Raw genomic sequence first — 15,417 nt, forward strand, 5'->3', positions numbered from 1 at the left:
TGTGACTGGCGCGGGGTGGTCGCCCCGGGAAAGGGCTGCTCCGCGCAGCGCTGCGGGCGGGAGGGAGGACCCGCAGGCCTTTCCCGAGATGCGCGTTTCTCGAGGCCTTTGTGGGAGCTTCCTCTCCGGAGAGGTTTGAAGAGGCCCGAAGTGGTACCTCCCGGGCGGAGAGCGTATTGTCTGTGACATGTGGTGCTGCTGTAGCTTTCTCTCAAAGCGTGAAGAGGCTTTGGGGCAGCGGGTGGCCGAAGGTGGCCTGAGCGCTAGGGTCTGGGGAGGCGCTGGGTTGGGGTGGTGAAATGCTGCTTTGGGTGGTCGGAGGAGATCGCTTTTAAGATGAGCAGGCTGTCCTGGGAGCAATTAACGTGACAAAACAGGCGGCTGAAGAGACTGGCAGTTATTGCGAAAGCAGCTCTCAGCATGTGTAAAGCCTGAGTCAGTTCTAAGAACTATTAGAGTGGATGTTAGAAGTGCTTTTGGCTGTGAGTGTATAATAAGGTAAATTAAATGATAGATACATTATTAGTCTCCAGGTATACGTAGACTAATAAATATGGAAATACCTAATTGTTGTATTTAAGACAACTGCACTGTTTTCCCTGTAAATAGAGGGATTATTTTAGTAGTAAAACAGCTGTAAAAAGGCTGTCTTAATATGAAGTAAGATAGGTAACCTCAGCACCAAAATGACTATGTCTTACCCAGTAACTCCAAACCCTTTGAGTCAAAACAGGAATTCTTGGTATTATCTCCCTGAAAACTAAAAATACTTGCTGATAAGTAGACCTGTTGTGGTATGTGTATATGAGTTTTTTTAAATGTAAACTGAGAACACATGACAGAACAAAGTCCTCCCAACTGTAAGCAAGCTGTTCTTTGTTTGACAATTGCCGATATGGAAGCTTTAAAGCTTCCAGTACTTGCCAATGGCTGGCCAGCTCTGACCTGTGCCTAGTACTCTGTGTTTCAGTGTGGGAATTGGGGCTGGGGGAAGTGGAGAGTTCTCTCTTTAGGGGAATGGTACATAACCAGCTGTGCCACAGTGTTTGGCTGGCTATGATTTAAAGGCTTACTTGTGTTTATACCACGTTCACAGGTTGTGGTAGTACCAGTAGCGTATGATAGAAGTTGCAGCCTTGTCGTGCTTCCAGTAGAGCCAGGCTGCTGGAGTCAATGTACCCTGTTCTCTCAGTAGCTGCATTTGAGGTTAAAGTGGGTGGAGTCATTTGAATATTCCTTGTTAAATAATCAGGGCTCCGTTGCTGTACTTATTCAGGAAGAACAAGTATACTTGTCTCTCTTTTTTTCCCCCTCTCCCCCTTGTGACTTCCAACAGCTGACTGAACACATGACTTGCCCTCCATGAAGTAGTGAGTAGACCCACCATGCCTGGCCTGAGTCCTCAGAATCCAAAGCAGCTCTAATACTGTTATTTTCAAGTGCCGCCCCTTTTTTTTTGTGCTGTTATGTTAATACTCTACTTCTGGTGTAGAAAAGCTGTAAGATGGGGTTAATCTGACCCCTCACTTTTAAAATCCAATAGCAGTTCCTTGCTTTCCTAACCTGCAGTGAGAGGTATAACTGATAAGATGCAAGGCAGTAGCTATGTTAAACTTTCCTCTTCCCTGTGGTGTCATGCAGTGGTCCATGTCCTCAAATACCCTACTAATAGTTCAACATGGCACACTAAGCGTTGTACCTTAATAGGCAAAGGTGCCAAGTCAAGAACGTAAATAACTGTTGCAGAGACTACACTACAGGCATCCTTGCCCTCCTACCAAAGCCAGTGAATCAAACTCTATGCTGAGTAGCACAGGCATGTTACAACGTTGATGAATCCTTAACTGAAAGTGGAAAATGTACAAGCTCTGCTATCTGAAATCTTCTCCTCTGAAATCACCTACGGAAGATACCACTTTGCTTGGTTTACTACCCAAAATGAATACCTGCAGGCAAGAGGGCTACCAGATTCAATTTCTGCAGGACCTTCTTAAAGGCCCTCTTTTAAGACTCTTGTGTAGGAAGGTCATGTGAATTACCTGTTGGAGCAAATCTCTGGCAAAGCTTGTCCTTGAGGAAACATGACAATTACAATCAAACCATCTGTGCAAAACTATAAATAGCTTTGTCTCTAACATGTATGGGATTTTGGTCTGACTTCTCTGTGAAAATGAGACTAGTTTATGCAGAACTTAACATTTGGTTGTAAACAAAATTGCTTGTGCTTGATTAGGGTGCATTTTTAAATGCTGCATTGTGAGATAGGTGTCTGGCAAGCCCTGGTTTGGGAATAAGGGCTATGGAATAGGGCACTTGGATGTTTGCATTCTCTAAAACTGGTGGATGTGTGGGCTTGCGGATACTTACTGGTGGCTGTCCCTGCTGTTATAATATAGCAATTTCTTCAGTAACTGAAGTAAACTGAGCATTTGATAAACAAGAACAGAACCCTCACCTTGCGTGTTGCCAGTGTTCCTTAATGTCTTCTGGGCTTCTCCTTGGCTGTGACCTGAACTGCTCTTAAGCCCTTGTTACTAGGGCCTGATGGACCTAAGATTCCCTTGCAGAACTGTAGAGTAATTTAAAGCTTGTTGCCTTGATGGAAGGGAGTCCAGATAAGACCTTACCTAAATGCTGAACTTGGCTGGGCACTAGCATACTTGCATGCTGCTTGACTGACAGCAATCTTGCATCTTTCAGATGCTGAAGTACTTCATCCTTGCACAGCATTGCTTTGATAATTGCAGTTTAATTGTCTGATGAGTTGGAGTTCAGTTGGCTTCCCCCTCCAGCTTCCTAAAATGATCTTTTGTAGTTGCTGTATAACAGCCTGCCTTCAGACATAGTTAAGTTGTGACAGTAGATTGTGAGGATAAAAGGGTCACTTTCTGCAGTGACAATCTAAACATGAGCTGTGTATCTCAAAACTGAATTAGGTATGGATAATTAATTGAATGACAATAGTTAATATACCATTTTCAGTTCTGCAGTTAGCTGCTCTATTAAAGATCATATTTCCCTTTAAATGCACCTTGAATAAAACTTCCAAATGAATGCCCAAGGTCAGTGACTCCACATGTGCTGTTCAGAAATAGCAGGCAGTGAAGGGATACCCCTCTATCACGTGGTTGCTCTCTGGCTTCCAGTGTGCTTGTTGCTTTTGTGCCCTGTTCGCAGGGATGCAGTGCTCAAACCCGGTGTGCTGCTGCATTTTCTGCTTGGTGGAGATCTGCTGTGGTGATGTCATTGTTGCTGTTAGCGCTGTTCCTGCAAGACTGCTCCTCCTCTCTGGTGCCAGCAATGAGCACTCCGTCCATGGGGGAAGCTGTGTCAACACTGCTGTTGCTAACTCATGGTCAGTGATGGGGAGGGAAGCAAGCTCGTCAAGGCCACTGGAGTGGGTGATTTACAGCTGATCTCAAACAGCCTTGACTTCTCTTGCTAGGAAACCTATTCTTGAGGCCATGGCTGTTTTCACAGGGCAGTGAAACTTCAGGTGGGGCACACTGCCTTTGAGATGGGATTGAAGTGTAAACTTGTGGCACAGATTCCTATTTGTATAACTTAAAGGCACTTGACGTAGTGAGTGACTTGCTCTTGTCTCTCCATAACTACTTAAAATGCCAACTTAAGGTGACTAATTGTATCTAACTGTACTTGCCTGAGTTTCAAGCAGAAATTCCTAAATGAAATTGAGTAGATCTTTGTGTTGTCAATTAAGAAAACAGTATTTTTCTGGAGTCTGTCCTATATCATGGTATAATGTAACTTTGGTCACTTGGCAGACAAGCTGGGCTAGTGAAGTAGTGGACAAAAGTGAAGGCAGGCAGCTGGAGCTGCCTTCAGAGGCTACCTCGCTGGAGTACCTGGACCTCGGTTGCTGGGGCTGCAGTTTATCTAATGAGTCTGTGCTGAACCCTTGATCTCTCTCCAGCTGGGAAGCAGCATCCTCTTGAAAGTAACCTGCTTGGTGCTTGTGTCCCTCAAGTGGGCTGAGTCACTTGGCTCTGTAGCTCTCTTCCTCTCGGCTCTCAGACATGGATAATGATATTTGAAGTCCAAACTGGCACAGTGCTAACAGTGTCTCAAGCATGAGCGGTGAGGTGGTTGTAACTGAAGCATGCCTGGGCCTGATCTCTCCCCCCCCAACAAGAAGATGCAGTTTACCAGCACTGCTCTCTTAATCTCACCGTGCAAGTCACTTCATTGAGGTTTTTTGTCCTTTGTGGAGCTTCATCAAGAGAATAGCAGAGCTGGTAAAGTATTGATGCAGAATCTGTGCAAGAGGTATGAGGGTATGAAGTATGAGTCTGAAACCAAGTTTCCACAGTAGGAATTCCTTGTTAGGCACTGACTCAGCTGTCATGGCAAGCTACCTGTTACACTCCCATCCTGGAACTGGTACTGAAATACTTGTCCTTCCTGCTCTGCAAACTGCATTAGCATAGTAAGAGGTTTTGAGTGTGTGTAGGATCAGGAGTTCTGCTCGTAGATCAAGGTTTGGTTCTTAGATTGCAACCTGTCCCTAGAGGAAGCCTCCTCTCTAGAAGACTCATTATTGAGAACAAACCTCCTGGAACAGATGTACAGGAGTAAGGTTTTTGCCATTAGTATTGGTCTTCTACTTCTCCACATCTACTTGTGTGGTGGTAGGGTCTCCCATCAGTATTTGTCCTCTCTCTTCTATCAAGCTCCTGGTGCTGAAGAAGAGACAATATTCACTCTCAGGTCTGAATCTCAGGTGTAAGCTACAGGGTCTGGCAGGCCTCCTGAGGGCCATCGTTTGACTTGAAGGCCTGAACCTTGGTCAAAGTCTCCCTTCAGTCACTTGTTTCCTGCCCAGCCTCTAGGAACTGGTGGAAGCTAGCAGCCAGGGGTAGATAAACAAGGTGTGTTTACCACTGACAAGGTCTAAGATCTGTGCTTTGCTTACCACTGCAAAGGTAATCTAACACCTCCTATTTGTGTTTCTAAAACTGAAAGCATGACAGGAATGTGTGAAACCTTAGGAAGCTGTAGACAAAACTAGAAATTAATCTGAGTACTTGAAAAATACTGTCAGATATAGTAAAGATCTAACAACTTTACTGTTTCTTAGTGGCCTGGCTAACTTGCAATATTTTGAATTGGTCAGCCTTATCTTCTGGACATGAAGATTAAAACCCAGCTGCCCCTGGCATTGTGCTTGATTTATAGAAAGTAATGGGGAATCATGTTCAGTGGGATGTCCTGATGTGAGAACTGTGCTGGGCTACTTGTATTCATATAGGGGTTAATGAAACTGTTGGTTGGCTCTACTGGTTGGGTGGCTGTGTGCCAAAAGACTGACAGACATGACTGTATAAACCAGGCTGTATGGGCACTATAGCTATGTTCCAGTTAGTAGTATAAGATTTGTCTTGCTTGATTTGACAGCTCTCCACCAAGGAGACTGTTCTGGTAGAGGCATGGCAACATGGAAGTTATACTGGTATAGCTGAAATGCTTTGCGTAGGCAAGGCCCTTAGTCAAGACACATGGCTTGTTGCCTAGTGTCTCCCAGCAGCCAGCAATGTGCTCAACTCTCCTCCCACATCCTGAGATTGTCTCCCCCAGGGCAGAATAGGGGAAGTTGAGCTTGGTCTGATAAAGGGGGAGGGGTGTTAAAGCAAGCATGCCTGTTCTTGTAACAGCTTGATCCTTGGGGAAAATCAACTGGGAACTACCTGAAATCCTGTAGGATTTACAGGGGAACTGCTTCCTCCTGGAAGGTAGGGGCACAGCAATACTGATTCTGGAATGACAACATAACTTGAGCCTCCGAAAGAAGGGTAGCTGAAGATCTTCAGACACTTGCTATTGGCCTGTTAGGGCTCTGTATATGTCTGCCCATACGTGGGACAAAGATACCCTGTGGTATAAGGGCCCTTCAGCTGCTGGCGCATCTGGTGGACTAAAACTTCATGACTGGAAACACCCAGCTTTCAGTGAAGCTTCTGGGTATGACTTTCTCAGAGCTGTCTTCCTATAACCTGAAGACTACCACTTCAGCAGCCCTGGCTTTCTGTCTGGGAATCCTGGTCTTGTTACTGTGTGGCATTAGCTCTAAAAGGGCCTTCCTGCGCTCTGGTCCTGTGCACAGCTGCAGTCTCCAAATACCTGCTGTGGAGATGATGGTGATCACCCTCAGGTTGCTGAGGAGCAAAGTGGTCTGTCCAGGATGGCTGTCCAGCACAGCTGGCTGCATTGCTGGGGACATTTTCTGCACTCCCTTCCCTCCCTCCCTTTGGCTCAGGGTGTTTATCACCTGGAAGAGCCTACATGTGCTGCTGTAATCTTAGGCTAAGCAGCAGTCTGGGCAAAGCAGTGTTCCTGTAGACAGCAAGAAATGACCTCCAGACCTTTCCCACTGCTCCTAAGCACACTGGTGGTCTTGACTAAACATGCAGAGACACATCTGCCTTGGTACTGTAAGCAAATGCATTTCTGTGCTTGTTTTGCTCCCACTTTCAAACTATGTAGTCAGATCAACACGATACCTCCTCAAGAGAAGGTGGCTGCTGTGATATCTAAACCAGTAGAGATCAGTATCTAAGCTTTATACCTTCCTGGATGTGGGGATGGGGGCTAGTCCTATGTAGTTTGGGCTTTTCTAGGGTAGAGTCACAATTCATAATGGCAGCTTTAGAGCAAGAAACTTGTTCAGTTCCACATCTAGTATTTAAACATTGTGCAGAAATAAAACAACTCTCATCTGGAGAAATGCCGGGAGGTGTAACAGCACTGTGAATCAGTGAGGCTTGGACTGGAGAACTTGGCTTTGAGAACTCAGGCTTTGAGCCTGACTGATCATGTGCATCAGTGCCTCTCAGGAATGCAGTGCTCTCCAAATCTCAACACTCGCAGCCCTAACGGAGCTGCAGCTGAGCTGAGACCTCGGGCAGGGCAGACCCCTTCTCACGTGCAAGTCCTGTGATTCCACTGCAGGCATGGCTCCTACCAGTGGCATTGCTTCTTTCTTCCCTGTGTCATCTGGACTCTGGCAAACTGGCCATTGGCATATCCTCTTCCAAGGAGCTCTTTGAGCCCTTGCCAAAGCAAGGATGTGTCCTAGAGCCTCCAGCTGGGGATTGAGGGTATGTCTGAGGCAAGCTAAAACCTTATTGCCACTGAAAGGAGTGTCTTCCCCAGCACCGGCTCTGGAGCTTCCTTGATCACATCAGGAGCCTGTTCTGCTCACAACTGTTCCAAAGCTTTTGCTTTCTAGCTGGGTTTCCTACATGTTTCCCCAAGCTGCATGTTGCCCCATCATTCTCTCCCTTTAGCACTGAGCTGTCTTAAGAGCATGTTTTCCAGGAACAGGATGCAGCAGAGTATGTGTGCGGGCCTGGTGTCATATCCATCTGGTAGCTAGCTCACAGACCAGGTCAGTTGGCTATTAGCACCATGTCACACCAGTTTGGTGCTCACATTGAAGCAGCCAACAAACTGAACTCAAACCAAGGGGCCGAACCGGAACCGGCCGCTGCTGGCTGGTTCCTGAGCTTCACTTGATCCTAAAGCAGCTCCTCCGGCATTGGAGGCTGCAACTCCACCCTCAAAATGAGGTGGAAACTTACTGCAGACAGCTGTAGTCTAAAAAGCCAATTCCTATGGGATACTGAAACATGTTTTAAGATTCTATTTTCATCTGAGCCATGTCAGTGTGCTAGCAAGCATCTAAGCTCTAGGCTGTTCTTCAAGAAAGTGAAGCTTTTGGCTTAGAACTCTCAGGTGGGGGTAGGAGACATTGGGCAGCATACCTATACCTGACAACTTGCAATATAATGTTTTACACAAGGTATCAAAAATTAATTTGTAGCTGAGGCTCCTAGCTCCCTGAACAGAGGTAACTCCTGCCTCACAGGAAAAGGCACTAACTGGGCAGAAGCCTGCTCTTGGTGAAACTGCAGTAAGTAGCAGGCAGCCTAGCTGCTCCTCCTGAGGAGGGAATGATGAGCTGTGCTTGAGCTCTTGGCTGGGTACCAGCAGGAGGGAATATGTTGGTTAGAACAGCAACATAAATGTGTGGGGAGGAAGGAGGTGGAAAGCAGTTTTGAGATGCTACTGATACAGCAGCAGCTAGAGTGTACCCTTCTGCGAAGCTGTCACGGGAATGTCTTGCCAGCTGCTTTTGGTGTGGGCTTCACTTTGACTGCTTCCCTGTGGTGCATCGGTGAGGTCTGAAAGCACCTCTAAAGCACCTCTGTTGACTGTATGGACTATAGGAGCCTGTTGTCCTAAAAAGCAGCCCATTTACGGAGAGCAGTTCTTGCAAGTTGTCAACCCGAATGGCAAGATGTTCCTAACTTGCTTTTTAGGCACAAAGCCAACAGATGTCCCCACTAAATGTGAGGCTTTCCTAGATGGGATCTTCCAGCCAGCTGGGGAAGCTGAGCTACTAGTAGACCTGTCATGGGAGTGGAAGAGGGTACTGTCCTGCTTGTGCAGCCCTTGTCAATGCAAGACTCAACAGGCTGTTAAAACTTCATGTGCTTCTGTAGCAGTCCTCAATGCGAGGATGCTAGGCACTTGTTCCACTGGTAGAGCACTCAAGTTTGGTAAGGAAAATATGCAGGCTCTATAGCAGTCAAAAAAAAATCAAAGGCAGGCTTATTTCTAGTTTCTTCCTTAAAGGCAGCTTGGTATCTCTTAAGCCATGTTCATATGAAAGTAACAGCCCCTGCTGATTGTCCTCTGGCTAGCGCTCAGCTTTTTCCCAGCTGAAAGGACAGGGCTTCTGCTCTGCTTGTGGGCTGTTGTGTCACTCAGGAGAATGCAAGTGAGAGATGTTAAAGATTGATATCCACTGGTCTCAGGTAGGCATTCATGTTGAATTGCTCAGGCTGTCACTTGTAGCTTTGCGTTAGCAGACACCTTGTTAGCAATGTCTGTGTGAACAGGTAGTTGGAACCAAGCTGTTGTTACTAAATTGTATTGGTAAATCTTGTTCAGCTCCACCTTGAGCTCCTGCTGCAATTGTAGATTGAGGCTTCAATACAGAGGGTGTCTGGACCACTTAGGCTCTCTGCAAGTGGGAACTGTGATCCTGGTCAACTAATGGCGATTGCAGACTATCTGCCTTTCCTCAGGATGAGGCCTTGCATTTTCAGGGTAGCTGAACTGGAACAAATTAATGTGTCTACTCAAAGCCTCAACTAAACTTGGCTTGACAAATTATGGCAGGGGACAGTGTGACCATGGGGCAAGTGATATGTGCCAGTCTGTTGGTGTGCTTGATCCTGTAAGAACAGGATAAACATCCAGTGAGCATCTCATTTCAGTGGCTGAAGGTCTAAGCAGACATAACCCCCTGAGGTGCCAACGTGCTAGGGAACTTGCTACTTCTGGGAAGAAACTGGTTCAATCTGAGCTGGTCCTGAATCATTCTTCCAGCTTCAGTTTCCTTGAAGAAATGCAGAACTATTGGAGGGGGGGAGTAAAAATAGCTCTTTAGTGTAGTACAGAGACTTAATGCTTTGTAGCCTCCCCCATGTGAGAGAACAGTGAGCAGAGATGGTGTTTCTGTGTCGGAAGTGCACTTAACTGCATTTCAGGACAGTTTTCCTGCATTTCAGGACAGAAGGTTCTTCCAGTGTTTGAGTGTGGCTGTCTTCTGCTCAGTCTGGTCACTGTGGTGAGCCCACTACAGTGCGTGGTATCCCCTAATGGAGTACTGCTCTATGCAGATTGGCTTTCTCATGGTTGGGTGTTTTTGCTAAAGGTCCTGTCATAGTGGAGAAGTGAATGCTCTGCTTATCAGCCACAGTGCCCAGAACAGACCTGCAGTGCTTCAGGTTCAAATATGCCTTTTTGTGGAACACCTTTTTACTCTTGTGCTGGCTGCTGGGACAGGGGAGCAGAACTAGGTATTCATAAGGGCTGCAGTGAGTTTAGCTTGGCTTGATGCTTGCTCACCTACCGCTTTGTGCCTTGTTGGCATAGTGTTAAGTATCCCTGGCAAAGCACGCAAGGGGAGAGGTGCAGTCCAACAGTCTTGCTTCAGTGTTCAGCTGGTTTCTAGTGGAAGGTGCAGATGGCAAGCTGATAGACGTAGGAGCAGAGAACTCCTGGTCAAATGTCCCCGTTCTTCTAGCCTCTGTATAAACATGCTTTGGTTCTTGGGTTAGGATTGTGACTTGAACTGTTAAATAGCAAAGCTGCAACAGTAAGGACTGCTCCAGCAGCTTGTCAGAAGGTTCAAAACTGGTATGGGTATGCTGCTGCTTAGGGAGCTGTTGTCTTCCATGGAGGTGAGATTTCCACCACCAAGGCAAGCTACTTTCATACTAAAACTGTCCATGAGCAGCTTAACAGGGTGTTCTTATTGCAAGGCTTGCTTCTGTTAAAGGATAGCTAATCTAAGAGATCTGGTGGGCCATCAATGCAAGCTCCTACTGTTCTTTGCTTGTACCAACCTAATTAATATTAAAATGCCTGCATTGTGACTTGACACATGTGAACATCTCTAAGGAATCCTTAACCATCCATTTCTGCTTTGAGTTAAAGCAGCTGTCTTAATATAGCAAGTGAAAGGACAGTTGTAATGTACTCTGAAGCAACAAGGGAAGCCTAATTAGATTTGGCATAGGCTTTATTTCCTCTTGCATCTGAGGAGCTGTAGCACTGTGGAGCTTCATAGGACAGTTTTTGACTCTTCCTTTCAGATCAGCTAAGCCAGTAACACTTGCAGGTCAGATGTTAGGGGTTCTCCCTTGCTGCTCCAGCAGGCCAGCCTTACGAAGGTAATAACACTACTGTGGGAGAGAGCATGCTATACCAGGCTTAATCTCGTGAGGTTCAACATAATGCTAATGGCTTGTTTGCGTAGAGGGGTAGGCAAAAAATTGAGTGGAAGGACTCCTCATCTGTATTAGAGGCAGCTCTGTCATTCCTTTGGCACCACTTAAGCCAGGAGGAGGAATGATGCTGACTGGTCTTCTGATTGATGGGAAGTTTCTGATGGCTCCCGAGCAGGGCTAGGTGGGTGTGCTGGTAGGCTGTGTTCTGAGCAGTCATGCAGGTGACCTCGCTCCAAGAGACTTCACACAGTCTAAAACAGAACTGATGTGTTGGATGAAATCTTAACAAACAGGTTTTTCTTCATGTATCTCTGAAAAGAAGTGTTTGTTCAGAAATGCTCCTGGGACTGGATGCGAGCCCTGTGTGAGCTCGCACACTGCCATCTTAAGGGCTTATGTGACTCTTACAGGATGCTGCTCTAGAGTAATTATACCAAATATCATAGAGCAAGACAAGCTGCATATATAGTAGAAAATAGTCTTAGACTTGGATACCACTGACTCAGCACTATCACAGTTTTGATCTCAACTCAAGCTGAGCTTGCTCTTTGCAAGAGCATTGGGGAAACCCTGCACAGTCTACATCTTAGCTTAGCTCAGTAATTTAATGTTTCTTGCAGGTGTGACTGGAGAAACTCCTCATGTGAACTAACTTCTCATTCAGGTATTCAAACCTGCTTTGTCTGTGAGCTAAAGCTATATTCTTCTTGGTCTCCCTTAGTTGATTTTGTACTAGCAAGGTTCACCAGAAATGAGATCTATGTAGCTTAGAGCATGTATGTGGGCTCCATTTCTGGAACACAAGGCAGTAATGAACGTACTCAATGCCATGTAATGTGAGAAACAGCCTGTGTTAAAAAGGGAATAATCATAAATTGCCTCTGACTTCAGGCAAGCAAATCTTTGAGTACTGAACCTGGCTCAGGGTTGGTTGCACCTTGTTCTAATGACACAGCAAATGACATGTTGTAACCAGGATCAACTGAGGTATTTCTGAGCTTACTTGAACTGCAATGTGTGGAAGCATCTTCTGCCATGAAGATGTATTTGCTGTTGGCTTAGTATGAGCTGAAGTCACGAAAATCCTTTGCATGGTGTTAAGGAGACTAGTAAGGCTTCCCTTACAGGACCTTCAGAAAGCACTAGTGTCTCTCACTTTCCAGTACTTCAGCTTGTTAAAAACACTGTGGCTGAAAGCAAACATTGGAGGAGGCATGGTATCCTGTCCTTGGAGTAGTTTGACCCTTTGGGTTGCTTCATAAGAAACCCCAGTTAAGATAACAGGGATGTCTTCAATCCATCTAGATTGAAGATCTCACTAGGACCAGTCAGACCTCTGTTTAGCACAAACAGCTGCTTTAAAGCTGGAGCTGCTGTTGGCGACCTGCTCAGCCACACACAACATGGTAAGGATAAGGGAGATAGCAAAGGTGCTGTAGAGAGCAACTTGATGCTACTTAAACTCGGAGGGGTTTCCTTCTATAGGAAGGGTCCAGGAGATCAAACACTGGTACCTCCTTCAAGACCTGGAGATGCGGTCTCCTCTCCAAAGGCAAGGTCTCTTCTTGTACTGGATAAGGAATAACTCTCAAGTGTTCGTCTGTTTATACCTGTAATGAGAAGATTAATAAGAAGGCTTGGCCCATCAACTGACTGGGCTTCAAAGTAGCATTGATCAAGCCTAGTAGAATAGGGGTGGGGAAACTCTGGGCAGTGTCCACTGCTAGCCCCTGGCAGGACTGGAGTTTCTCACTGTCTCATGGCCCAAACCAAATACCAAGCTGAGGCAGCTCCTTCTGTGCTATGGCTGATATCTGTTGCATTACTTGGGATGGAAGCTGAGTGTCTCACCTGACCAGCATTCATGAGGCAGTAATAGCCCTTCACACTGATGGGGTAGCCCGTCAGCTATGACAAGAAGGCAGTGTCAGGTCTGACTCAGACTTCCTTCCCATGTCTGCAGGTGGCTGCTCAGCTGAGCTACTTCCAAGCTAATGAGACTTGACAGAGCAGTTTCCCCTGCCTTCATAGTGGGACTTCAGGCTGTGTTGAACTTAGGTGTTAAGCATCCAGTGTGATTTAGTGTTGTAATTTAGGGCTCTGTAAATCCCTCCCTGAGCATGAGAACTAATGCCACTTGTCCAAAGCTGCTTCAAATACCAGAAGCAGTGAGCTGCAGCAGCCAGTGGCAAGCGATACTGAAAACACTCAGAGGAAAATAGAAGCAGTACATGCTGGGTTCTGGCACAGTCACTTCAGGGTGAGTTGTTTTCCTCTGTCCTGAGGAAAACAGGTGACTCACACACTGGACCTGAACCTATACAGATGTTTTCCATGACAGTTCAGTGTACACAGCTGTCTTTAAGCTGTTTCAAAGCTCTGCTCACTTACTTCTTGCTCCATCTGGGCTGATTGTGCTGCAGAAGTCTCTGGCTTGGCTAGCACAAGTGTCACTTGTGCTATGTGCTTTGAAAACACAGGAGGTGCAGTCTGCTTGAAGGAGCTTACATGGTCTGTTCTCCCCACGGCTATAGAGGAGACAAGCTATAGAGTGTGGATCTTGGCAAGAGCAGAAGCAGGACTAAATGTTGGGGTTGTTGACAACTTTCAGCTGGCTGTATCTTGGCTAGTATAGCTGGGCTGCCAGTTGGATCATTGAGCAATGCAGTCCAGCATAGACAGCCTTGGAAAGGAGAGGTGTTTACACTTGGCCAAACTGTCCTGTGCAGGCTCTCTGGCATCTGTTAACACCCATCTAAGGATAGCATGAGCTCTGTGGGTGGCCTGTCACTGCTGTTCACTCAACAGCCTCCAGCAGTTATCTTCTCAACAGCATTTCCCATCTAGATGTATCGCCAGATGCATGAAGTGGGTGCAGTCCAATAAGGTGTAGCTGTAAGTGCACCACTATCTACAGCGGCTGCAGGAGGGCGTCTGCAGCATTCACTGATGGCAAAGTCTAAAAGACTGCATGTCTTTCAACTCTCAAAGCTTGAGGTGATTAAGACTTTTTGCTACTGGACTCTGCATCTAGTAAGAGGCTCCTACAGCTTGAAGCATGTTACCTCCTGTAGTAGTGGGATGAAGCGGGTTGCAGTTATCTAGCAGCTTAGGCTGTTGCATATCCTGGGACATGCATAGGACTGAGCTGCTCAGAAGACACATATACCCATGTTGTAGAACTGCAGGCCTCCTTAGCTGTGAAAGTCAGGAATAGCTCCTGAAGAGTAGGAGTTGTGTGGTGCAATGAATGTGGTGTAGCAGGATGGGAATTTTAGGGTAACCAAGTCCCCATATAAGGGCTTAATACATGAAGCTGGTTGTCAAGGGTCTTTGAACTCAAGTAGCACAGCTATAACCATCTTCTGGCTCCTCTTGCTGTACAGAACCTGCAGGGCTCCTCAGGGAAAGCCAAGGAGTCCTTGTGTTGTGGACCAGGTCAGTACCAAACCAGGGTCTGTGATCTGATCAAGCCTGAGCACCTAAGAATGGTTTGTCCCATCCCTTCCCCAGAGGTGGGGAGAAGGGCCTCATGGTAGGAAGGGTGTGCTCAACCACTAATAGCAAGACTTCATACTTGCTCTCACTGTGCTAAAGCATATCCAGAAGTGTATTCAGGCCTGCTGCAGCTGATGTACTTCTAGCTTCTTCACTAATCTGAAGGACACCTGGGAACAAATAAGGGCATGGTTCTCTGGAGCTCAACTCTCACTCTTGCTAATTGGATGGACCATTAGTGGCCTGTTTAGAGCCACCTGCCTATAAAGTAGACTGAAGTCATGGCAGGATGCAACTGAACAAACAACTCATCATCTAACAGAGCAATAGACTGAATGTTGTGAGGTTTGTCATTGTAGCCTTACTTGTCCTTCCACCAAAGGTGAGGTGGCAAGTAGTTAGCTTCACATGCTCTCAGCAAAGCTGCGGAGTCTGGTAGCAGTTTGCCTTGTAATTCAGCTCTTCAGCTGGCCTGTGTGGTTGTGTTGCGACTGCTTCAGCCACAGCGTATCCTTGGGACTCAACACTTTCACAAAGCACAGCTGCTAGAGAAAGCTATTGCTTCTCCAAGCTGAACCTGAAAGGTGGAGAAAGCCCATTTTTCTTTTATTTTTTTCTACTGGGAAACTACTGAACAGCGTAAAAAAAGCTTGAGTGTGGTATTAGACATAGCTCTGCTTACATCTCACTTAGTAGCATGTGTAAGAATTAGCCTGTGTTGGGAACTGATATGCTTTACTGCGCTGCCTCCAGCGAGGCTAAGGGAGATAGCCTAGGCTTGCATACCCACAAAATGGCCTGGAAATAGGGTCCAAAATGGACTTGGTACTGTAAAGGACAAGTGCTTGGCTCATCTGCCCATTGGTATTAAGTTGCCACTACTGGTCTGACATGGCCCTGCCTATGAAATGAGCAAACACTTGGTTAGTGCTCAAGCGTAGCCTTGAATTGAAGGAGTCTGGTTTCAGGAGTGCTGGGCCCTGCCTGTTGCTGGTTCCTTGCTGGGAGTCAGGTTTCTCAGACTCCAAACTTGCTGCTTTCTGCCTTGAGGAATGACATGCTAATGGTGTCTGATGGGATTGTTCCTCTTCCTTTCTAG

Source organism: Aptenodytes forsteri, unplaced genomic scaffold (assembly GCF_000699145.1).
Source record: "Aptenodytes forsteri isolate BGI_AS27 unplaced genomic scaffold, ASM69914v1 Scaffold53, whole genome shotgun sequence".
NCBI lineage: Eukaryota > Metazoa > Chordata > Aves > Sphenisciformes > Spheniscidae > Aptenodytes > Aptenodytes forsteri.